The 26,799-nt window shown below is 38.1% G+C and overlaps 1 long non-coding RNA gene and 2 pseudogenes across 1 annotated transcript; 2 read left to right on the top strand and 1 right to left on the bottom strand.

Annotated features, from left to right (window-relative positions):
- Positions 1 to 1,854: 1,854 nt before the first annotated feature.
- LOC148723122 (uncharacterized) lies at positions 1,855 to 10,710 on the bottom strand. The gene is made up of 3 exons (XR_015991315.1): positions 10,275 to 10,710; positions 2,523 to 2,587; positions 1,855 to 2,243 (listed from the first exon to the last, which is right to left on the bottom strand). It is a non-coding gene; the product is annotated as an uncharacterized LOC148723122 (long non-coding RNA).
- An 11,445-nt stretch (positions 10,711 to 22,155) lies between these two features.
- LOC148723123 (melanocyte-stimulating hormone receptor-like) lies at positions 22,156 to 23,015 on the top strand (annotated as a pseudogene).
- Positions 23,016 to 26,199: 3,184 nt separating this feature from the next.
- On the top strand, positions 26,200 to 26,799 carry LOC148723124 (melanocyte-stimulating hormone receptor-like; annotated as a pseudogene).

Below are 26,799 nucleotides of genomic sequence, written 5' to 3' on the forward strand. Positions count from 1 at the left end.
GCGCTCCTCTGGTGTAAAGCAGTATGTTATCACATGAGATAAGGATACCCAAACTAAATAAATACTTTGCTAATTGAAATGCCAAAACACATATTGACAATGATTGTTAAACATTGGAGCATATCTTCCGCAAACTGTCTGGGTGAACGCGTCTGACAAATTGAAAACTTTGCTGCTTCAAATGGAGACCATGACAGTTCTGTTATGTATGTATGTATGTACGTAAACAGAACATGACAAGTGCAGATCACAAAAATAGAACAATGAAAGGTTCCTTCTTTATAAAAAATGAAAATGAAACATCCTCCTGAAACTTGCAATTGAGTTGGATAGAGCCCCTCTGGTGTAAAGCAGCATGTTATCACATGAGATAAGGATACCCAAACTAAATAAATATTTTGCTAATTGAAATGCCAAAACACATATTGACAATGATTGTTAAACATTAGAGCATATCTTCCGCAAACTGTCTGGGTGAACGCGTCTGACAAATTGAAAACTTTGCTGCCTCAAATGGAGACCATGACAGTTCTGTTATGTATGTATGTATGTACGTAAACAGAACATGACAAGTGCAGATCACAAAAATAGAACAATGAAAGGTTCCTTCTTTATAAAAAATGAAAATGAAACATCCTCCTGAAACTTGCAATTGAGATGGATAGCGCTCCTCTGGTGTAAGGCAGTATGTTATCACATGAGATAAGGATACCCAAACTAAATAAATATTTTGCTAATTGAAATGCCAAAACACATATTGACAATGATTGTTAAACATTGGAGCATATCTTCCGCAAACTGTCTGGGTGAACGCGTCTGACAAATTGAAAACTTTGCTGCCTCAAATGGAGACCATGACAGTTCTGGTTGATAATGACCAGATTTTTATATGTGGGTAAAGGTACTATACATCATGGCGCACCAAATCTCGATCTAAACATAACGGTAACCGTAACGGTAACGGTAACGGTAACTTCTGCATTATGCTTTTAGTGGGAATGATATTCGCTCATACAAGATTATTTCTCCAAAATACAGAAGAGTGAATATAAGAAATGTATGTTCTTGTTAAGATGCTTTTATCTAATCATATATATGTTTTGTTTTTTTAGGTTTGTGGGGTTGGGTAAGGTGATTGAACCTTGTGGGGGATACTATATCCTTTTGTTCTAACACCTGTATATATTCTATATGTACTAATCTTGAAATAAATAAGTAAATAACTAGTAGAGCCCTGGTCCTAATTTTCCTGGTCCTAATTTTCCTCAAATCTAAACTTATAGGTTGGAAGAGGCCTCCTTGCCTCTTAACCAGGAGAGTTCGTGGTTGATTTCCGGAAAGGAAATGATAGAATTTTTTCGTGACGTCATGACAGGACGGAAAATGCGTGCACAGTTAGTACCTCACTTTGTCCCATACAAAGCCTTAGAAAACTTTTCTAAGGCTTTCTATAGGAGAACGGGAGGTACCTACAGTGCGCTCATTTTCCGTCCTTTCATGAATCAGTTATCAACTGGGAGACGTGCAACAGAAGTAGATTTTGCAAAACTTTGAGCTTCTTTATGTTCCCGGCAAATACTTAACATTACATACGAATTGTACTTTTTGCCTTATTCCGGCACCTATCAGCTTTTAAACTGACAAGAAGTTGACAGGTCAAACAACTTGCATTTAGATAATCAAATCAGGGGTCGAATAAGAAACTGTGTATTCCAGTTGGACGTATCGTGTAGCCCCCTCAATGACGCATATGCGATGGGATTACATTTTTCAGATGAATACAAAGATTATCGACTTTCTACGATGACTAATCTCCAAACTATTTTTCATGTCATCTTTAAAGCGCTAAATAAGTTTTTTCGCCATACAGAGTTTAAAAGTAAATTTTAATTGAAATCACTTTACAACTAAATACGACCTAGTGTTTCAAATTTGGGGATAGTAGTTTGTTATGATGACAAAACGCTGGGCTCTGATTGGTTAACAAGTTTTATTTGTTGTCTCTCCGAATACAAGCAACTCATATTTGAGCAGGTGAAATCAGTGAGTTAAGCCGATGAAAATCGAGGGATGCATTAGATAATTAAAAACAAAAATTAGATAAAATTCCCCGTCACGCTGACATATTAACTTCTCAGCCGGTCCGGACATAATTTATTTCATCTGTGAGTCTCTCGCATGATATCATTGTCTGGTGGCTTTCATGATCATTTGCTTCATCGTAATTTCTTATCAGTCAATCCCTGTCATAGAAACAAGAAAAAACGCAAGAAAAATGGAAAAAGCCCAATAGAGAGTCATTAACACATAAAATTACCAGCATTTCGCGCGGCAGGTAGATAACCTGTTCCAAATTTCTTCGAAATACTCCTCTCCCATCTTAAAACTCATCATACGAAATACGTATTTACCTCAAAAAAAAACATTACCAGCATTTCGCACAGCAGGTAGATAACCTGTTTCGGAAGTCTTCAGCATGCTCCTCTCCCATCTTAAAATTTATCATGCAAAAATGTATTTACCTAATATAGCCATAATTTCGCACAGCGGGAGGACCTGTTCATGATGTCTTCGAAATGCTCCTCTCCTATTTAAAAATTCATCATGCAAAATATGTATTTACTTAATATTACTAGCATTTCGGAATCCTCCTCTTCCATAGTAAAATTTACCACACAAATATGTTCTTAATATTTATCTTGTTGGTCTGATCAGTGTTACTAAAGTTTAGATCAATTTCATTATCTAAGCCATTGCGCGCCTACTCCTCCCCTAATTAAACAACAGTCAACTTAGTTAATGCTTTGTCAGGGGAGGAGAGGGGTAGGTACACACAGTTGTTTAGATACTGACGCTAGTGCCATGATTTCGTCTTCTTGTAGTCATCAAATGTAAAGTAAAGTAAAGTAAAGTAAGTAAGTAGTAAAGTAAAGTTTACTGACAGTGTTTCCACAGAGTGGCTCTTCATCTGTCACTAACCAAATACATTATAGGATCAACTAAAACCTACTTAATATTTACAATCATAAATTTAAAGTAGCTAAACATTCCAGTCTGTATACACTTAAAACTTAAACTAACTTAAAATTACTAAAGGCGTGCCTTCGCCCGGTTTTTAAGTATTTAAATAAACGCGATGCAAAAATATGCAAGTCATCACAGGTTTTCAATTCCTTTGGTAGATTATTAAATATAAAACGGCCGAGGTGTCTTGAAAGGTCCTCTTTTCTAAAGGAACCTGTAGTCTAATACAGTCTGATGAGTGCAGCTTTCTGCGTATAGGGACTCGTTGTAAGTTCAGATATATTGGCCACTGTTTAAAATAAAGCGCTCTAAAGGTCAACTTCAGCAAATTAAAATCCCTTCTTTCCTCCGCAGGAAGCCAATTTAGCTTTAAAGTTTCTCCGATGTTATTAACATATCTGCCATAAACAAAACTTGCGGCGGCAAACTCAATTTTTTGAAGGCGCTTCAGCAAGTATCGCGGCAGAGGTGAAAAGACGGAGTGACAATAGTCGCAGAGGTAGTTTGTCATCCAAGACAAAAAGGGTTTTGAGAAACCCATTCTGCACATCTTTTGTATGATAGCAGAATACGACACGGTGTAAAATGCTTTGGAGTACTCGGCCAACACCATTAAGGTAAGTTCGCCTTTTTTCATGGCCCTGATTCTCTAATGCGCAATGAGACAATGCTGGTTGAATGGCCTTTATCGAATCCAGAGATTGTTTGCTTCAAGAATTGATTAACTTCAATGAAGTCAACTATTTGTTGAGAAACAAGTTTTTCAACGACTTTTGACAAGACCAGAAGTATAGAAACTGGTCTGTAATGGCTTTCATCCGTTGCCGGATTATCTATCTTGGGAATTGGACTTACGCGACCCACTTTCCATATACTGGGAAATATTTACTTCGAAATTGAATTGTTAATGATATTAGTAAGCGGACTGGCTATTGCTTTCGCTGCTAGCTTTATGAATCGGGCTGGAATTAGGTCTGGTCCGGTAGAAGAGTCTGCACGGAGCGTCTTTAAGGCTTGGAAAACTTCATGGTAGGTGACGGGACGAAGGTTAAAAGTTAATCTGTCATCCTCATGCGGTGGTAAGTTCTTTATAACTCCAAGCAAATCTTCAAAAGGGATTGGTGGATTATTTCCTGCGAGAGTTCTTTCTGCAGTTCCCACAATGAATTTATTTAGAGAGTCAGGGTCAAATCTAATTGGTTTTTGACTTGGTTTTAGTATCCGATGAATGACGTTTCAGATTTCTTTAGGCTTTTTTGACGATAAGGCTTTTTTCACAAGCTATTCGCGTGCAACACGAATGGCTCTTTCCAATTCGTTTCTCACATTTCCAAATGCATCCTAGGCTGTTGCAATGTTTGTCCGATGGGCAACCTTCCTCAGCTTATCCCTATTGGCTTGAAGCAATTGAATCTCCTCAGTTTTCATCCAAGGGGCTGGTGGTCGCGCAAGACGAAAGCGACGTAGTGGAGCGTGCCTATCAATATGCTCAACAAGTATAGAATTTAGTAGATCGAGTTGAAAGACCGGGTCATCAGGCAAATAAATTAATGAAAAGAGAGCCTGATCCAAATCAGCTACGAAAGCATGTTCATCAAAGTTTGTCATGTAGCGTATGAATGTATATCTTAGCTTGAAACGTTCCACCCTGACATTGGCACAGGCAAAGAGACTGTCATGGTCACTGACAATCGAACAAGGAAGTATGCCAGTGTGCGTGATCCTGTTAGGACAATTGGTTAAAATGTGATCTATCAACGAGCTGGAATGCCTTGATACTCTGGTCGGCTCTTGTACCATTTGCTGCAAATGGAAAACTTCGAGTAGCTCATTCTACTACCTTGTGGTAGCAAAATCTCGGTTCTGTAAATCAATGTTCATGTCACCGGTTAGTATTAACAGGCCATCTATAGTTATTATAAATGTGGCCGAGCATATCTTCCACGTTGATTAACCGTTCTTGTGTACTCAGAACTCTAGTTAAACGATACATGGCCCCTATAAGCACCTTGCTATGTCTATTTCTTCCCGGTATCTCAATCCATAAATGTTCCACATCAGGGTGTAAGTTTTTTAGATCTTTTTGCCTTAAAAATTTTATATTCTCACGGATATACATGCCGACGCCTCCACCTTTCATTTTTTCACGATTACGATATTCCATCTGGTAGCCCTGGATTTTAACATATTCGAGTAGCTCAGGGTTAGCAATAAATTTTACAAATTAGCAATAAATTTTACAAATGATTGGGAAGATTATATTCTTGATTCTTCCTCGACAGTTTCTTGTTCAGGTGGTAAGAAAGTATTTGATGTTAAGTCGCTTTGACTTGGAGACGACTGGCGGGTTTTTCCACAAACCATTCTTTTAAATGGTGTATTGATCTTGGTGCTCAGAAAAATATGCAGCCATGGATTGATGGCGCTGTTGGCGTGACCAAACCAAAAGCACACAAACATGACAATCGGCTGAAGGGCTACCTCAATATTCCATGTTTGCATGACAAATATTATGTGAACCACATGGGCAGGAAGCCAGCATAGGGCAAAGGTGGAGGTAACAATGATCAGCATCCAAACCATTCTTCTCTTTAAAGTGCCCCTGAGATCAAAATTTTCGTACATCATTTTTTTCCATTTTCGTGTTCAGTGTGTCTCCCTTACCTACTCTGCCAAATTTCATTTTAGACCGAACACCAGAAATATCTTTTTTCGGGCCGTTAAAATTCCCGATTTCGCGTCGGCCATTGTTTAATCGTGTTCCGGAAGTTCATCGCAGGACTCAGAGGAATTGACGTCAGAGGCTCAACGCGAAAATCTCACACGGCAAAATGTCAAGCAAACATAACGTAGTGCTTTACTTTATTCTTCCAAAAACTAAAGAAAAAATAACGAGGCATCGATGCGTAAATCAAAGCTGAAGTAATCGTGCAGACCATGCTGCAGGTATTTCTCTGCATCCGAGTCTTGCAAATAGATCAGAGCGGGAAAAACGAATGCGATTTGTGCGATCTCGCCGAGTAAACTTTAATCCTACAGAAATATTTGTGATCTACTCTGAACACCTCTCGGAGGACTGTTTCGAGAGATCTGTGTACTTTGAAGGATCTAGGTGAAAAATTCTGTCGGGTTCAGTGCCTACCGCTCAAGAAGAGTCTGTTTACGAGCCTAGTGGCCCATTAGGCCGGTGCTTAACTCCGGTTTCTGTAGCATGAAGCGACTAGGAGTATTTCTACTCCCCCCTGGATAGGATGCCAGTCCATCGCAGGGCTACCCCAGCATTATATTGCCGGTACCCATTTATACACCTGGGTGAAGAGAGGCACTGTGAGAGTAAAGCGTCTTGCCCAAGAACACAACACAATGTCCCGGCCGGGGCTCGAACCCGGACCACTCGATTCGGAGTCGAGCGCACTAACCATGAGGCCACCGCGCCTCAAGAAGAGAAGGGACAAGAAACACCGTCCTCACTGCAATCTCGACGAAAGCGAAGTCTACGAACCTCCACGGGTTTTGTCACCTTTACATATGAGCTGATCAATATCCACCTTTAACAACTCTCTGGCAGAATACCTCACACAAAGGAAAGTACTCGGTGAACATTGTAAATAAGAATGATAAAATAGCCGAGTTGAGGATTGAGATTTCTGACCTCAAAGAGCTCACTTTTAGACAAAAGAGATGAAAAATATAATTGTGTACTCTGATTCTAAAAATAGCTGGCTTTAATATCAGCGAAAGCAGAACAAACAGCCTAGGATACAGAGCGTAGAAACACTATAAAATGTAGGCTCGCAGCCAAAAAACCGAGAAAATGAAATTTTCTTTAAGAACCTGTCAAACTATCAACTATCTGACAGCCAGGTCAGCGTGCTATCAAAGGGTCTCAAATTTATCCCAACACCCCTGACAAACGAATTCTAAAATCAGGCCAACTTTTGCGAGATTTATTTGCAAGACGAATGCGCCTCCGTTACACCATCTTTCGCGGACTAGACAAAGAACCACTTCTGTTTCATATCAAACTAAACTGGCCTGGTGGTTCAATCTTTTAGCGCCCTTCAGAGCCACTTGGAAAATTTTCAGAACGCTACTTGCAGACTGCCCCTGCCCCTGCCGGACCGATACTCATAGTCTTAAAATAAGTGAGGAGAATTTGCTACCTTTCTATAATCAAGAAATGGATAGATATACTAGTCTTCTCGGATAAGGACGAATAAACCGTAGGCCCCGTCTCCTGCAGGGTTAGGGATAGGAGACGTTAATTTCCCACGCAAGAGATTACTGTGTCGTGGATGTCCTCCCCTGGGGTGGGATGGGTGGGAATTGGCCCTGAAAAGTCCCCATGGGGAGTGGTCAACTAACGTATGTCTGTATGTATGCGTATGTATGTATGTATGCATCTAAGTCAAAAAATACTATATAACGCAATGAGGTCACGGCTCTAAAAGAGTTGAAACAAACTCTGCTTTAAACCTCACCGAAGCAACACGACAATAGTCATCATGATTAAGACAGAAAAAACAAGAGGCCAAAGTGTAACTCAAAAACAGAGTTCACTTCAAACCTCTCAAAGCACCGATGCAATGGCGGACAATTTTTGGACGACTTTGAAGCGGTAAAAGTTGGTCATCGAAAATTTGTTTTGAGTTTTCGATGGCAAAAAGGGTCTTAACTTGACTCAATTCAACATTGTGTAAACAATTTAGGCCAAAATAAAATGGCTAATTTTCGTCTCAGGGGCACTTTAAGGTTTCTTGTTGCTGTCGATTTTCAGTCGAATGCTCATTTCGATGTGCACCATGTACATAATATATTCCAAAAACCTTCTCTTGATCTTTGAAAGGAATAACTTGCACACAGGCGACAACATAATAATCAACAGATACATTGGTACAACAAATCATTGAGCGTAACGTGCAGTAATTTCATCGGGGAATTTGTGCCACAAGGTTGCATTACTGACTTTTTATAATCATGAGAATAGAATACCAGAAACCCTACATTCAGAAATTGGACGGTAGCATGATCTTTGGTCAAGTTCGCTAGGATTTTCAGCTGCTCATCTAACTGTCGAATTCTGATTAACATCTTTCAATTTCATTCATCTGTCATATCCTGTTTAAATCAGGAAACTTCAGTTGCTATTTCCGTAATAATTACTAAAGAGAAAAATATGTCTTTTCGCATTAAAAAAAAAGGTATCTACAGCATACAAAAAAAGGTTGAAATATTTTCCTAAATATTTTCGTGAACATTTTACCCCATTTCACTCATAAATTAGACCAGTCTCATTACGCCAGCTTGGGGATCTTTTCCTGGAGGGTGTAGGTACCAGAGAAAGCAAAAATACGAAAACGACATACGTCTGACAGCTTTTCGTGTTGGGTCGAACGCCTGATAAACAATCGCTATACTCCAACAAGCTTTGCATAATATTAATACACTCATTTTGTTTTTTATCAAGATGTAAGAAAATACATTCTATGTTGCCGTGGGTCATTTATAGATCATATCAGTGTCACCTGGCTGTGACACGTTTTTGCTCTTAGCACTTTTATCTCCTCAACAAAGCGGCGGAAAACTTAAATTACGAATTTCTGTTGTTGACACTGAGCATCAATAATTTCCCCAATATATACAAATTTCTGGAAAGGAGCAGACTCACAGCAATCTTTATAAAAATAACGACACTTTTTAAACTAAATTTGTAAGACATGTTTCGGTCGTTCAACGACCATCTTCAGTTGAGAGTAGAACTGATTTTAAGTTACATTTGAATTTATAATGTAGTGCAAATTTGTACATTAGCTGATGACATCCGCATTGCAACCATAAATCAGTCAAAAACTTTCAATTTGAAGAAATTTTAAGTCATTTTTCACGAAGGCGGGACTAAAAAAAATATATAAGACCAGGCGAGGATTCGAACCTCAGTTCTTTAAAAGCCTCTTTTTTTTTTTCGGTTTTTCTCAGCATAATTAAATGAGTTAAAAGTCGATTTTATGCATTAAAGAACCAATTCTAGTGTCTTCTCTCGATATGGGTTCTTATCTATCGGCAAGTGATGGAAAATGATGAAAAATAATATCTTGAGTAAGATAAGTTAAAAAAATATCTTGATTAAAACATCTATCTTAAACAATCCTCAATAAAAGGCACTTTCGATGTGCTGATTCTGGAAGGATTGACAGGATGGTTAGCACAATCGTACGAACGTTAATAAATCGGTGACAGTTACGAACTTCAAATGTGTCTTCCAACCAAAATGTTCTCAAACGCCTGACTGTATTTTATCGCATCTATACTTTTAAAACGTTTCCTGCTTTTATTCAATGAGAGAGATGCCCTCCGCTGAATCCATAATGTGTGAGGAACAAAGCCTAGACTATAAATCTCTGTGATGAAATTCAACCAAAACGCCTCGATGACGTCTTTCTTTTAACATTTTACAGTTTCAACTATGAATAACGTCAAACCAGGTTGTTTCATTTTCTAATATTTTTTTTTCTATTTTGTTAATATAGCGAACCTTTGTTAGTTAAAAAAAATACAAATTACTGAAAAGACGTTTGATTTTTTTCTATTCTGCTATTATTTTGTGGTAGAATGCTTTCACCATCACTTTGGAGACTTTTAAAGACCTTGCAATTATCACAATTACTGAAAAATGTACAATTTATTATAATTTTTATTTCCGATGTATTGGGTGGTCACACGGTCTTCGCTACGACTTTTTTGTCATCAGAATTTGGAAAAAGATGTTTACATGGCTAATTTTCTGTTACGACGTATTACAGATGGTGTCTTATCTGGTGTCTTATCTGGCTGCCCACGCAGATCAGATTGGTTTCCTCGAATTGATATCTTCAAATCTAACTGACGAAACTTCCATGCGCTGTTTTTCTCGTTCATATTTAATCCAAATGGTTGTTTTTTCGAAAAATTCTGTTTTAAGACTTATTGTAAATTTTTAACCTAAGTTGGCCTTTGAGGGTTATTTTGAAGTTATTCCCAGTTTAGATTTAAACCTGATTCTGGAGACTGCGCTTGATTCAGGGAAGGTAAATGTACGTAAACAGAACATGACAAGTGCAGACCGCAAAATAGAAGAATAAATTGAATAAATTGTTATTTGGAGGTAAAGACGCAGTACATTATGGCGCATCAAATCTTGATCTAAACATAACGGTAACTAGTGGAGCCCTGGTCCTCACAGGTTACTTAATTTTTATAAAATCCAAACTTACAGGTTGGAAGAAATCTCCTTGCCTCTTATCCAGAAGAGTTCGTAGCTGATGCCCGGAAAGGAACTGAGCGCCTTCTTTGTATTTTGTCGTCAATCAGTTATCAACTGGAAGAGGTGGAATAGACGCAGATTCCGCAAAAATTTTGAGCTTCTTTATGTTCCCGGCAAATGCTTAACGTTACATACGAATTGTACTTTTTGCCTTATTACGGCATCCATCAGCTTCAGACGCTGCAAGTCAAACAACTTGAATTCAATAACCAAATCAGTAGTCGACTTTGATTCCTGTGTATTCCATTGGGACTTATCGTGTAGCCCCCTCAAATGACGCATTTGCGTCGTGTTTACATCTGCCAGATGAATGTAAAAATTATCAACTTGCTATAATGACTGATGTCGAAAACTTTTCTTGATTTAATCTTTAAAGCGCTTAATTGTAATTTCTGCCCTACAGCGTATAAACATATATTTTGTAACTAAATACGACCTAGTGTTTCAAATTTGAATACTTGTTTGTAAATGACAACACGCTGGACTCTGATTACAAGCTGCTTTATTTGTGGTATGTCCGAATACGAGTAACTCATAATTGAACAGGTGAAATCGTTGAGTTAAGCCAATAAGAACCAAAGGATAAGTTACTGTACAATAAGCAGGCTGCCTAATGAAGTTCAAGTTCAACACAAAAAGTTAATTAATTCTCCGCCAGGCTGATGTAAAAACTTCCCAGTTGGTCCTGACATAATTTATTCAATGTCTGAGTCTGGTGGTTTTTATAATTATTTACTTCATCGTAATTTCTAATCAGGAACTCGTTGCCCACTCGATAGATTTGAAGTTGCTCGCCTGATAACGAGCTGAATTACTGCATTCATCCCTCTTACATCTGACTGGAAATTCCTTGACATATAAACAAGTAAAGAGCGCAAGAAAAAAAGGAGAAGCCCAATAGGGAGTCATTAACACATAAAATTACCAGCATTTCGCACAGCAGGTAGATAACCTGTTCCAAGTGTCTTGGAAATGCTCCTCTCCCATCGTAAAGTTCAACATACAAAATATGTATTTACTTCACATTGCTAGTATTTCGCATAGCAGGTAGCTTGGAATCTCTGACCACATTCTTGTACATGCATCAGTCCAAGCAATTATCAAGCGACCCCCTCCTAAAATAATTATGGCTCGTCCTTATAAAAACTTTGACCAAGCCAAATTTTCAACGGATATCGCTGAAGCCCCTTAGTCTGTATGCGAGGTATTCGACGACCTGGAGGATTGTTATTGGGCGTTGATGCACATTTTCGGTCAGATATGTGACAGACACGCGCCATTGCGCGAGATCAAAGTCAAAAGTCAGTCTTTACCCTGGGTTACTCCGCAGATACGCCATCTGATGAACTTACACTTTAACACTCTTCTTAAAGCAAGACAATCCAAAAATCAAGAAGTGTGGGCTAAGTATCGCTCATTAAGAAATGGGGTTACGCATGATGTTAGAGTTGCTAGATGCAAGTTCCACAACGATCTTTGTGACGAAGTAAAAGATTGCAAGTCATACAGGAAGTTGGTCAAAAAGCTACTTACAGCTCTGAGCCGCAGCCCATACTTGGTATTAGGTCATCAGATGGGGAAATCGAAACATTTGATTACAAGAAAGCGCAGATCCTAAATGAGTACTTCTCTACTGTTGGTGAAAAGTTGGTAAACGATCTTCCTGTTTGTAGTCAAGAGAGTAGTAATATTAGGGACCTTCAGATCCGACAACGACTACGAGTACGAGTACGATTTTTGCGCGCGGGAGTCCTAGGGCTTAGCTGTCGTAAACACGGTCGTCGCCGTCGTCAGCTTGTAACAAAAATGTTTCAGTAGTTGTTTTGAGTAAGAAGTGGCGACATTTTGTCGGTCGTGGAAATGTTTAGCAGAAAAACCACACAAGATGTTCTGGCATTTATGTTCATGGAGGATATCATCGATGACGTCGAGAATTCGTTGCTTTTCGAAACGGTGAACAAGAAAAATCCGTTCTTTCCCTACTGGTCATACGATCGCTTTGACTTGACTCGCGTCACGGACGAAGAATGTAAGGCTGAATTTCGTTTTGGACTCGCTGAACTGCCCATGTTGGCAAAAGTTCTGGCCATTCCTGATACATTTATACGTAGAAACGGGACTGTGGCAACTGGCATGGAAGGTTTGTGCATTATTTTGCGAAGATTTGCATACCCTTGCAGATTGAGCGATTTAATTCCAAGGTTTGGGAGATCTGTACCTGAACTAAGCGAAATTATCTCGGAAGTTTCAAGCCACATCTTTGATAACTATGGGTATCTTTTACGAAGCTTAAACCAGCCCTGGCTGCAGCCCGATTGTTTGCATAACTTTGCAGATGTAGTTTCCGGCAGAGGATCTGCGTTGTCTAATTGTTGGGGGTTCGTCGATGGCACAGTTCGACCAATTGCCAGACCAGGAAAACAGAGTGCTATACAATGGACATAAAAGGGTGCACGCATTAAAATTCCAATCAGTTGTTGCACCTAATGGGTGCATAATGATATCTTACCCGCGACCTATCTGATAAAAGACCCGTGCTGTTAGCTAATCATTTCATACTCTGTAATTTAGCTAAGTTTTCAAAGGATTTCGAAGGGTTTTGAATGGATATAGAAGACAATTTTTCTTCACGTACACATACAACCTCTTAATTGTGGAATACAATATCTACTTCACATGCACCCATCTTTCATTCGTTTGAGCATTCGAATAAACATTCGAACAAACCATTTTTTACAAAGCATATACTGATCTAATATTGATTTATCAGGCTATAGCTAATTCCTAAAAAAGTTTCTTCTGCATAAATAATTTTTGAGAAGTAAGTAACAGTTATTGTGATCACAGTTAGGGGTTGCGTTCTTTATCCGTCGCTCGCAGTCATAATAGCCTGAGTAGCAGTTTATGACAACTGATGATTGGAGTTGGGTGTTTTCATCCGACGGATTCATTGTTATTGACCCCGATTTAAGCACAAATCAAGTGTGTAATATTTGCCCATAGTCTCATCCTGATCTATTCCAGATACATTGGTGAAACGAATCATAATTCGTCGGGGAATCTGTACCACAAGCTTGCACTACTGACTTTTTATAATCACGAGAAGAGAATAATAGAAACCCTGCATTCAAAACCGTTTCTGCCTTGCCCAGCTTTTGGAAAGGATTAATATTTATATTCTAATTCAAACTTTTGTCAAACTGTCCAGTAACAACATTTACACAACTAAAAGCGATAAGAAAATTTGCTGTAGGAATTACTGTCACTATCAAGTTCCTCAATTGATGATTAGCCTGCAAATTTTAAGCTTGAGGAGAGGCTCCATTTCACTCACATTTGAACTTTACTTACGAGAGGAGCGGTATATTTCCTTGTTTTTGGCAGTCAACATGTATCACCGATTGTGAAATGCAATCAAACACATTTCATGGTTTATGTTCGGTAATAAGATCCTTCTGCCTGAACCCAGTTCACTCATTAGACTGAAATGGTCGGAAAAGATACTCTGAATCGGGTAAGATCTGACATTGAAACCGGAGAAGATTTCTCCGAGCCCACACCGAAATCATATGACAGGATGAGAGGAATGCTTCCGCTCTGGAAATCATTGCGTTACAAAACAAAACTCAGAAGTTTCAAGACACCTAGAGGTGCTCACGAAGGAGGTTCCGGTCTTTTAAGCTTAATTGTAGTCATGCCTCAAATAACGTCTACAAAAAATCAACTCAACTGAGATGTTTTCACGAATGATCTATGATAAAAATAGCGACGTTAAATTATTGCGATAAATCGGTTCACTGTACTGGGGAACTTGCCAAAACGGGTCATGCATTTTTCTTTTTAAAATGTCTTTGTACATATTGTGATTGCTAACTGATCTTTTATTTTGAGTCTTGAACGTCATATCTACTTCCAGTTTTAATGAGCTTGTTGGGATATCGCAACGATTTAAGGCTTTTCATGATTTGTAAACAGTTTTAAATATATTAGCTGAAAGTTAAAAAAAAAAACAGTATCGGCATCGATTTGCAACCTTATCACCAACATTATCTTAGGCTACCATCTAGTGAATCAATGGAAGTTGTAATATAACGCATGAAAAACAGAACATAATGATCGGTAATGGAGACACGTCTTATGTGAAGTGAACTGCAGACTGCGCTAAAGCTTTGACAGACACAAACAATCACGACCACTCTGACTCGATTAGTCGGTTAGTGATTACGCTTAATAATGAATATCGTTTGTTAGGTTAGCTCAGCTTAATATTTTGACAAAAGCAATTGATCTGAGTGGACTCTTCCTTCGCCGATCAGTTGACAAGAGAAGCTGATTTGATTGTTATTTTCCTTGGATCGATCAGTAAACATAATAGTTCGATGACAAACACACTGGCTCAAGCACACAGTGGTTGAAAGCTGAATCCAAAGCATCCACAAATGCTGCTTAAGTAAATCAATGGGAGCCGGCAACTATACAATACAGAGCCACTTTTAAAAAAGCATATATCTTGAGGCTCATTTGGCTCGTTTTGGCTGGGCAGAGGGTAAAAGAACGAGGATTAACGAATATATGCACTCACTTCAGGGTCCATTTGGCTCGTTTGGATGGGCTGCGGATAAACTGATTTCAGTTTATTCCTAAACGAATAACTAGAAAATGATCATAACATAATTTTTGTCTTAAGCATTTTAACCCTTTGCATACTAAGTGAACACATATGTCCAGATAATAACGTTACTACTTTTGATACTTGTTTTCTTGTCGAACTTAAGACACAACATTATGTAAGTGTGTAAATTGTACCGGCTCGTTGATGTGACACCTATTGCAGCCTAAAACGCCCCCAATGATTCCTGATTTTCATTGCAGTGAACCTTTCGTATGGCAACAAATCCCAAAGTCCAGCATTTTGCTCCAAGAGCAACACCAAAAACATGTCGATCTTTTAAGATAAAACTTGCTAAAAAAAATCAAAAGTTTGCGTTCAAATCACAGCTCAGGGCCAGATCTTGGAGTCTGGCAAGAAAATTCCCTCTCACCTTATCTGCCAGCCCTTGTTTCTCCATTTGATGAAAGCCAGTGTCGCGAACACAACCGTTGCCCAGTGTCGGGCCATTCAGTCCTACCAGCAAAATATCGCATCGATTGAAATTTTTACTGGTCAAAACTTGGCCACATAGCCTTGGTAGGTCCTGGAAGCCATCCACAGATGGGCCCGAGGGACAAATTCACTTGTGAACTCGCCAAGCTGACAGTAAAGCGTCGTTGGCGGCCCACTCTACGTGAAACCATCTTTCACCTCTGTTTTCCTTCAGAGGCTTGCCTCTGCCCACATTCTAGCTTAATCATGCCGTCGTGAGGGCTTCTGTAGAGGGAAAATGGATCGAAAAACACTTATAAACAGCTAGAAAAGCGAGAAACCCAATCGATTTGAACGCATCCAAACACGAACTGTTGATCCAGGTCATGTGACCCCAAGGTCTGAGCCCATGGTGTCTCAAAACCGCAAATATTGTAATAGCTGCTCCATGGACCAACGAAGTGAAATTAAGTTTGTAACGCCAAATTACAACTAAATAAATATGCTCTCTTTCGTATTCAAAGGGTTAATAATAGTAGAAGTTTGGACACTCTCGTGATGTGAAAAAGCGAGTTTTACAATAATATTCGCTCCTGATATGAAAGACAATTTTGCATTACCTTTAAAATATAATAATGATTATTCTCCGAAGTGGAGAAAGATATCTGGCAACCCTTCCACTGATACTGAGGTGAATAAGTTTTTCTAGTTTATATCACATAGACACTTAAAATAAATAAGTTTTTCAATATACCGAAAAATTGTCGGAAATTAAATTGTAGGAGCGCGAATTTGTCTCATAGGCTGCTCGGGGGTACGGTACTTGCTGTTCATTTGTGAACTAGCCAATCAGCGCGCACGAAAAGAAGTTTTCACTTGCGTGTGTGGTATATACTAATAAAGTTTACTATTAGCCTGTCCTGTTCTAAGGCTTTCGATGTACCGCATCGCTGATTAAAAAAGCACTTTTAATTAAATTGATTGGCATTTTAACTTTGAAAAAAGCCAATACTTGGAAAAATCCAATACTTTATGTTCCAGATTCTGCTCGGACACTCTGTCTTGCCGTTCACTGTAACCCATCGTCCAGCAGGTATCCACCTATTGAAGTAAAACGTATACAGAGGCGAGTGGTTGAAACGCACGGTGATCTAGAGAAAACAGATAAACATAAATTTTCATAGTAAGTGATACTCTCTCCCATTCACGCCTTAATTTTGATCAAGCAAGTGTTCAATGGATGTGGTGTGGTTATAGCACCACACCGCTCAAGATCACGAGTTTGTTTTCCTTAATCAATGGAGTAAATATACAAGACTCGCAAAGTCCTTTCTTAGTCTTTCTATGAACATCCTTTATCTGTAATTTTCCATTTGACAGTAAAGTCGTTGAAATGTAGTAAAACTGCATGACACAGCTGCTCAAATGATTAAGTTTCTACTTAATCTGGCTCGGCAAATACGTTCCCCTATATTTATACTGGACCGAGAAAGATTTTTAGTGTGCACTAACAAAAAGAGCCTCAAGTTATCTGGGAAATTCCGTAATAACTCCAAACAGCTCACCCGAGCGACTTTCCAAGCGGGTAAAAATCCTGAGTCGTCACGATGCACTTTGATAGCCTTCAGATGTCCCAAGGGGCTTGAATCTCGATAAAAAGTGCCCTTTCTAGAAAATAAAAGAAAATATATAAATTATTTATTGCTTTGGTAAAGGTATAACGGAAGCTAGTCAGGGCTTTAACGCCTGCGCATATTACTAATCATTCATCCTACAATCTGAGTTAATGTTCTCAGCAGCCAACTATACACATTCTTTACTTTTTGCTTTCGTCTGCTGTGGCAAAATGATATCTAATCTTTTACAACTTTGTTCGCATTTTTAGCTATTCCTTTTCAATCGGGTATCATCAACTAAAACAACAATAGTGGCAACGAACCATTAGAAGGAAGGAAATCACCTCTACGAATCAATAAGAACTCAAAGTAAAACCAAGAAATCCGCCCAAAGCACCGGAAAACGCGCATGACCAAGTCGTGATTGGGTTTTAGGTTCTGCATCTGATCAGTTGAGAGACTGGTACGAGTGTTTTTGGACAAATCATCAAGCAAAGTAAAGCAAAACCAGTGCAATTCCGGATACCTTTAGACACTCGATTACAAATTGATCTAATAAGCTTTTGTGACTTACAGCAGCTCGTTTAACTATTAACGAATTTTATGGAGGAAAACAAAGAAAATATTTAAAATGTCAGAAAAGACTAATTTAGCTGTCTACTGTCTACTTCCGAGATACGTGATGGAGTATATGAAAGACAAATTGACGAAAACTGCCTAAAAATAATACACACAAAGTATGAAATTGGATATTTTTGGATCAGGATTGAGTTCTCAGACTCTCCGATTACCATTTTTACCCTTCCTTGCCGAGCTATATCAAGTCCATGGCGAGGCCAGACAAACCATATACTCTACGCAATTTAAGTATCCTATGTGTTCCTATGCAGCTAGTATTTTACCTTCCCCTGTCGAAGTCCTGAGCTGACTTATGCAAGTTTATGGATCCAGTCGAAGCACCATTCACTCCAATTAGATTAACGTGCACACTTGCATCAGTACCAGCAAACATGTCGTCCGATTTCGTCACCTTTATCTCATATTCTGTAGGCAAAAGAGATTCCTAGCCCCCTTTGTACGCGAATATTACGATCCTTGATTACGAAGGAAACCCACAGGAACTTAGCGGAAAGGGCATTCTCTTTAAACTTCCCTTTACTGGGATTCTCTTTTCAACGATAATGTAGCATTGGCAAGATTAGTAACGAGCATAATTGATGACCAAAACATTTTGAATGAAACATGAATTCGCTTTTAACATTAATGTTGAGACGTGCTGACCGCACTGAGCCTCCAATATCCCAGTAATCCTTCTATAGTATACATTGGCTAAGCAAGGTCTTAGACCTGTGGAGCTCAGCCTGCTTCTTCATAAGTTCAATTACAGAAGTGAAGCTCTTTTGGACAAAAACCTTACTTGGAGGAGCCAGTCAGTGTACAAATGGAAAATTCTACTTTTCTTGATACTCCATCATATTTTCAAGACCCATTTTCAATTCAAATGAAGAAGGCCAGTAAGACTCACTAGTCACGCCGTAGACTTGAGATCCAGTTAAAATCATTAGCAGTGGTAGAAATCGAAGCAACAACATTCCGTAGTCAGAGGCCTGTTGTCGGACTGTTTCAGTGAACATCAGAATAAATCGACTCACTCTCGATATGCTGAGAACTTCTACCTTTGAGGGAGAGGCAATCTGTAAGCTATGACTAGGAATTTACGTAGCTGGATGGAATGTTTATGCAATAGTTTTGGTTTGATTGACGACGTAATTATTTTTAAACAACAACAAACATATGAAACATATGTGTGAACTGCGGTTATGAGACGTATATGAGAACGATCCTTCGCAGTAAAGCACTATTTGAGCAATAGTGAAAATCAGACCTGAAAAAAATTTTTTTTAGGTCTGATTTTCACTATTGCTCAAATAGTGCTTTACTGCGAAGGATCGTTCTCATATACGTCTCATAACCGCAGTTCACACATATGTTTCATATGTTTGTTGTTGTTTGATTTATCATCTACGGGTTTATATCGAATTAATTTGATGGCCTGCTCCCAGTTGGATTGTTAGCTCAATTGGTAGAGCGCTGCACTAGTATCGCAGAGGTCAGTGGTTCGAGTCCCGTACAGGCCTGAAATTTTTTTCAGGTCTGATTTTCACTATTGCTCAAATAGTGCTTTACTGCGAAGGATCGTTCTCATATACGTAATTATTTTTCTTTAATGTTTGCTCATGGCAAAATCAATTAAGCCAAAATAAAAAGGACATTTAAATATTTTTTTTAAAACTCAGCCCTCTTCAATATAAAAATTGATTTGCTTTCACATGGCACTGGTAATATGGGCTGCTGTTAAGTTAAAATATTGAAATAGCTGAAAATTATTATCACTTCTTCGGTCGCAGCTGGAAAATCTGTCTCATAAAGATGATACAACGACATTCTAAACTAACAAAAACGGCCTTTAAATTGAAAAATTTTCTCAGCGTAATTTCTCGAATTTTTGGATCAAAATTACTAAGTTTACATTTGTGTTTCATATAACCTATTCCCTAATTTGAGTTCTCATACTGTTTTACGAATGCATGTTGCGAATTTCCTTGTTGATGTTTATTAATTTGATATATTAATTTTGTTTAAATATCGTTTCCTATGGATGTTAATCAGAACCTTGTTTTAGTCAACTCTAGTTTATTTAGCTAATCCAATGATGACTGAGCTGATACAAATTTTCTAAACTTTTGTAAGCTAGTCTTCCCAACAACCATCACATGAAATATATAGTTGGAAGGTCAAAGCTCTGTATGTATAATCTAAATGGAACACTATATAAGGCAGTTCTACTTTGTGACACTCAGACTTGTTTTTTTTTTTTTTTTAATCCATTTCAACATTTTTTGAAATACCATAAAAAGGAAAACCAACGACATGATACATACACATGCATTTGTTCGTTTCCATAGTAACAGGCGGCTTTTCCTGATCTGCAACCATACAGCTATTCTTTCCTTATTGGCTTTTTTGATACAGGCGGGCGTAGGGCTTATAAATAGGGCAAGCTCAACCTTTAACAATTTCTAAAGATCTGTGTTTCCTATGAGGATCTGTCCCTTTGAGGATCTGTTATATGAGAAACAAATAAAACCTCCAACTTTACGAGCAACACGTAAGAGAAAATTAATCGGATTTTTAAGACTTTCCTGATTTTACATTTCATCCTGAAGATACCATGAATGCCTCTATCCTTCACTCGTATAACGTTTTCAACCTAACCGCTACACTATAGACACAATCGTTTGTTCATAGTCCGTATTCACCTGAAATTTGTTTTTTCTGACCTTCGTCAGATTTTTCCCAGTGTACATGGGAAATTGGAAAAGCATTAAGTGAAAGAAATAAGAACTTTTCTTTTTCGACTCAAAATATTCATCCTTCTATTGCAAACCAAACCATTCTGACCTCGTTTGCCATTTTCCTTCTTACCCTAAAATTGACAAATTATTACATGGAGCTAAAGAGGATTTTCTTTGAGAATCTCTTGATCAGGTGTAAAAATGGAAATAACAGGATTTAAAGCTAAATACGACTCCTCTGGATAGAAAGAAAGAGCCTTTATAACGGAATGAAAAAGAATAGAATGAGTCTCTTGCATTACAGCAACTCTATCCAGGTATTAGAAACTGGGTGATTTGACACAGTCTTAATTATGAAAATATAACGTGAGCGAATTTTGGTCAAGTTAAACCTTTGAATTTTCAAGCGGATGCTAGAAAGCGGTTCATTAATATGATGACTTTAATTAGCAATTACATCAAAGGTTCTTGGAAACTACGCCTGACGCCACTGAGTTTAAGAGTATTTGAAGAAAATTCTGTATCCGTTGTTATTTGCCTAAGAACTTCCTTTTACTTGAGCAATCTCTCTCGGAAATGTCCCTCGATCCAAGTGACCACTCGTTCTACATTTCGGGTAGTTCGTATTGAAGAAAAGCCAGCCCATATTTCGTAGCACACTGCCACTCAACTACTGATGATTAACAGCCAAACACAGTTGCAGTAGTAAGAAAGTGCTCTTGACCATGACATTGTGTTTGTGTACAATGGCTTTCTTCCAACGAACTCCAGACAATTTTAAACTCTCCAGTTCACGTGGGTGAAAACTGATAATCCACTCAATTAAGGAATCGTCTTCTGCCTGGTAATGAAAGCATAGAAATTAATCCATTAACATGAACCTCAAAATTCTGGGATTTTCTGAGTATGTCTCACATGACAATAGACCATTTCCGAAATGCTTCACGCCTTTAAGCCTTTAAGACCTTTTAAATGAAAATATTCATTTTAGAGTTCATGCCACTACAACTCATTGTCACAAGGAGGTTCTTGCACATGGTCTCATTTAAAATTGAGAGAGGTTTCAGAACTCGGAAATAGAACAATTGAAGTCATCATTAGAGACCTAAGTCTTAAAGGAAGAGTCAAAATTTACATCGCATATGTATATCTCCATATTTATTTTTGCAAACTTTTGAGAAAAATTTACAAATGAATTTTTGTCTTTACAAATAGTCTTACTTCGTAAAACATTAATTTACCCAGCGGCCTTTAATTTATTGCGCAAACATATTCCTAACGCAATTTCTTAAGTGGAAAACGCTTTGGCAGTAAATTTCAAGGCGCTTCTTCCAACCTCTAGGGATCCTGAACAACGAAAAATTTTAAAAAATGCCTAACCCTGCGGACATAATAACGACGTGAATACATTCATTAAGAAAAACCTGATGGAGCCGTTACCAACGTTTCGTGCTCTTTGCAAGACGTGTAAAATACTGTCTTCGTTGTGACGACAAGGTAGACTCCCATATTGAACATATTGGAACGGATACTGTAATTAATGGACCAATACCCATTATCAGGCAAACAGGACCCTACAAGCAGTGACAAAAATCAAGCTTTGGCCGCCAATTTGAATTCACTTTTTACGAGGGTCTTGGCGAATAAAAGAAGGCAGGTGGAGAAAGAGCTTATACGTCAGAAGAGCTTGCTGACACTGAGACAGTTCCGTTTAAGGGCACTGAGACAGGAAGACAGTGTTAAAAACTCAAATTGAAAAAGGTGCGAGGAGCAAGAATGGCTGATGCAATTGAAAGATACTTTTTGGTGAAAGATAAAAGTTCTGAAATCATCGTTATCCTAAACAGTGTTCTCAATGCACCCCTCATGCTTATGTCCTTAATTGGCAACACTTTGGCGCTCGTCGCTGTATTGAGAACACCTTCGATCCGTTCGCCAAGCACAATTTTTCTCTGCAGTTTGGCTGTGTCCGACCTTCTCGTTGGCTTGGCAGTTCAACCACTGTACCTTGCTTGTTTCTTAACGAGAAAACATTCTATACATAACGCATCAAGAACAATTTCTTTCATTGCAAGTGGAGCTTCTCTGTTCACTATGACAGCTATAGCAGTAGATCGGTTCTTAGCGCTTCATTATCACATGCGATATGCAGTGTTGATGACCACGAGCCGTGCCATATATTCTTTCGCAACCCTTTGGACAGTGGCCGTCTTGTTGTCGATCTCAGGTCTCTTGAATAGGAGGGTCTACGAATACATTATCGTCATTTCAATCGCTATTTCCCTTTTTATTAGCACCATTTGCTACATCAAAATCTATAGCAGTGCTCGACGGCATCAAATACAGATTCAACTTCAACAACGTGCAGGGGAAAGATTGAAGATCCAACGGTCGAAAAAAAGTGCCAAGAACTCGTTATCTATTACATCGTGATGATTCTGTGTTACTTTCCTTTATTCATTAACATGTCACTTCCATCTGAGCTGCTAGGGTTGGAGTGGATCCTAGCAGATACCTTAGTATTTTTAAACTCGTCCATTAATCCGTTTTTTTACTGCTGGCGTTTCCGCGAGTTTCGAGCAGCTGTGATACATACAACAAAGACTTGTTTCTGTATACCGACAGAACAAAACTAGCACATTTGCTATATAGGTGGGAAAAACATTGAAAAGCCCTGCAGATGGTGAAACTGAATGGGAACTCACTATGATAACCATAAATATTTTTATATACCTCCCACCAACGCAACACCTTTATTATTTTGTCAGATATAGTTTTTTTTGTTGTTGGTCCTAAGTCAAGTGAAGAACTGCTCACAAATCATTCCGTCACCAAAAAGCAGCGTTGTATCATTAGGTTCACAAATGAAACTAGAAATAATCTCTGTTCTTCAGTTTTCAAGGAAGGTATTGTGAATTTTCTTTAAGAACATTGTCGATAAAAATTATATTGTACTTTTTGAGACTAACTGCAATACATCACCAAGTGATGTATTGCAAGGAAGCACGATAATATAATAGAGGTTTCCCTTTTTCTCTTACAATTATACTCAATTCTAGGGTCTATTGTTGTTTAAGTGAAACAAATAGAACCAATATAAATAAAATTAAAAGAAAAGAGGGTGGTCAAAATCAGCAAACTAGTGCTTTCATTGCAAGTCATATATTATGAATGATTTTGAGGCCTTTGATGTAATGATCTCTATCATAGGTAAAGTAATACTAATGTAGGTAGTGAAGAGTAACTGACGTATTTCGAATGATTTTTCTTTAAAGTCCCTGTTCACCCCGAGAGGTTTAAATATATTGCGACTCTTTGCGTTATCAGGATTAATCTCCAAACAATATTTTGCGATTGATTAAATATTTCCCTAGATATGCCGCCTCAAAGTTACTCTTTTGGCCACACCCTTTTGGACCCACTTGGTCAGGAGAGAATTACTGGGCCGAGTCTCGGACCTACTACCTCTCTAACATTCAGTGACGTCACAGCAAGAACGAATGTTAACTTCTTGTATAAGAACATGTGTCTTGCTGTAAAATAATGTGAAAATGCCGACTTGTTGCGTGGTCGCTGGTTGCTCAAATACACCAGATTCGTCTCAAGTAATGTAGCTTCGCGTAGTCAAGTGAATGTAGGCACATCGATCGAAAGACGTTCTGACTGTGACGTCATGAGGGACTTTTAGTTACCAGTATTAGCTTCGCCCGACCAAATCAAAAGGGCGTGGCCAAAGGACGAACTCTGAGGAGGCATATCTCAGCAAATATTTATCAATCAAACAAAATTTTTTTGGCGATTAATCCTGATAACGCAAAGAATGGAAATATATATCAACCTCTGGGGGTGAATGAGGACTTTTAATAATAAATAATAAAACAAGCTAGTCTGTAACAAATTGCGAATATGCACTCAAATTACGAATAGGGGGATTCACAAGGTTCGTGGTCTTTTGTTTAGGTGTTATTTGCTTTTTGATATGAAATCGATTTCAATCTTCAAGTAAATTAAAAATCGTTTTAACTACAAAACTATCCCAATTGACCTCCATTTTGAAAGTGGGAGTTTTTTCAAAATCTGCAACTACCTGTTCAAATGAATATAGTGAAATATGGACATGCTTCCAAATAACGAGCTGCAACTTTTCAGAGAGACAAATTCTGCAATTGCCCCGAACAACACGACAATAATCTACACATCTAATAATAAAAAGCAAAGGCCATTTTTTTATAAACGCTCTGTTTATAAAATTCCTAGCCTAAGCTTTGGTCAATACGCATTCCAATCGATTTCGCCGATGGAAGCTGTATCACTGGATGGTTGTTTACCATGAGAGGTGGACTCTCTGAAAGAGTAGATATCCTCTGGCTCGACGCAGTTAACCTACACTGATCTAAACTGGGTTTCGGTGAAAGGGACAATGTCACGGTTGGGCACGCGCATAGAAACGCATCATGATGGCTCACTCTACTTTGAGAAACGAAACGAAATGAAACCAGACGAGATATGACAAAACCAAAGAAATGAAGCGGTATATTGTCGTATAAGGTAAAGATAATCTTTAAAAAGATTTTGGAGTAATTTTCAATCCATAAGATTGAATCTATAAGTGGCACATTTAAATTTGTTTTATTTATTCGTGTTTGAGCTCCTTGTCAATAAAGTGATGAAATGACTTTTCGCCGTCATGTAAGTAGACATTAAAACATGAATTGATTAAAAAAATCTTTATGGACATTTAACTAAATCAGACTTAACCAAAAGGATCTTTTATACTTCCTTCTAGATCAGAAAGATCCCAAAACATTTTACTCCTGATTTGTGCATGATATTCATATAGCGAATTTTTGCCCCAAAAGGGAACGTAGAAGAAGGCATCCACGAGCAAAGGCAACAGATGAGCCTAAATTCAAAAAAATAAGAGAAACAGAGAGAGCATTTACTGTTTTGCTCTGGAAGTTAATATCTTTCCTTTGTTTTAATCATTTTTAAGGTCTCATAGAATTTGTTGCACTGTTTGTGGTTTTCTGTTCTAGTTAATTTTTTTTTTTTCTACTTCTTTTTAATCGATCATACAACCTTTTCCTTAAATGGGGACGTAAAAGATATTCCTACACATTTGTGTAAGTTAGCGTTTTCGGCCTCGAAAGCATGATTAGAATAATTATTATGCCCTTTATTATGAAAAAGGTTTATTATTATATAAAGGGCTCTGAATAATAACAGTTTTTACTTTGTAAGATCTCGTAAGTACCGAAAGTGACACCATAATAAAATGAAATGTACCATACCTTAAAAAATTCAACTAATCAGAATACAGAAACTCAAACATATATCTGATGCTATTCCACTAAGCCTTCCCATTGTGCGTTATGATCTTAGTTATGATCTTATTTATTTGTATTATTTATATTTCTCATATGCTCAGCCATTAAATTTGTCCAGAAAATATCCTAACGGTACTTATTGTAACTACAACTCACTTTCGAAGAGGAGAAAACATCGTAAATTTAGTGGGTTACTTGCAGATACAAATCGTGTGGAAAACACCCACTCTGACATGACAGCAGGCCCTATCTCAATCTAAAACGTCTCATCAATATTTACTCTTTTCTCGAAGTCATATGATGATGAATAATCATTATCCGTACATAAGATATTTCATCGAACGCCAAAGCGAAGCCGTCTGTTGAGGAAAGGTGAAAACGCATGATAATGACCAGTAAATTTAAAGCAAAGTATTCTAGCAACACAGACCCTTACCCAATTAGTGGCTTCGAGACAGTGGTAATTGTAAACTGCATCCCCGATGCACCTTTGATGTTGCCATCCATCCTTGGTAATGCTCTTGTGTTAGTCGCCATATTAAGGACACCATCGACTGGTTCACCTTCCGTCATTTTTCTCAGGAAATTGGCTGTTTCAGATCTTCTGGTTGGATTGGTGGTACAACCAGTTTACATAGCTACTGAAATGGCAAGAACCGTCCCCGAATTACAACAAGCAATAAGGATCTTAGGATTTGCTGGGTGCGGTGTCTCTCTCGCGACAATGACAGCCATAACACTGGATCGTTTCGTAGCTCTTCATTATCACCTGCAGTATCCAAATTTAATGACAACGAGCCGGGCGATCTATGCATTAGTATCTATTTGGTCCATTAGTGCTTTATTCTCATTTTCAATTTTTTGGTCGCGGAATATTTATCATTAACTTACGACTGTTGGCATCACAATTTTACTTTTAGTTTGCTTGGTTTGTATCATAAACATTCACCCAATTGTTCGTCGGCATCAGCTGCAAATTCACATTCAATGACAAGCAGTGGAAAATTCAACTGATACGAATAACCAGCTCACACGTCAATCAACCAGGAGTGCAAAAATTATTTTCATATATTTCCTCGCGATGATTTTATGA

Source organism: Stylophora pistillata, chromosome 9 (genome assembly GCF_964205215.1).
Source record: "Stylophora pistillata chromosome 9, jaStyPist1.2, whole genome shotgun sequence".
Classification (NCBI taxonomy): Eukaryota; Metazoa; Cnidaria; class Anthozoa; order Scleractinia; family Pocilloporidae; genus Stylophora; species Stylophora pistillata.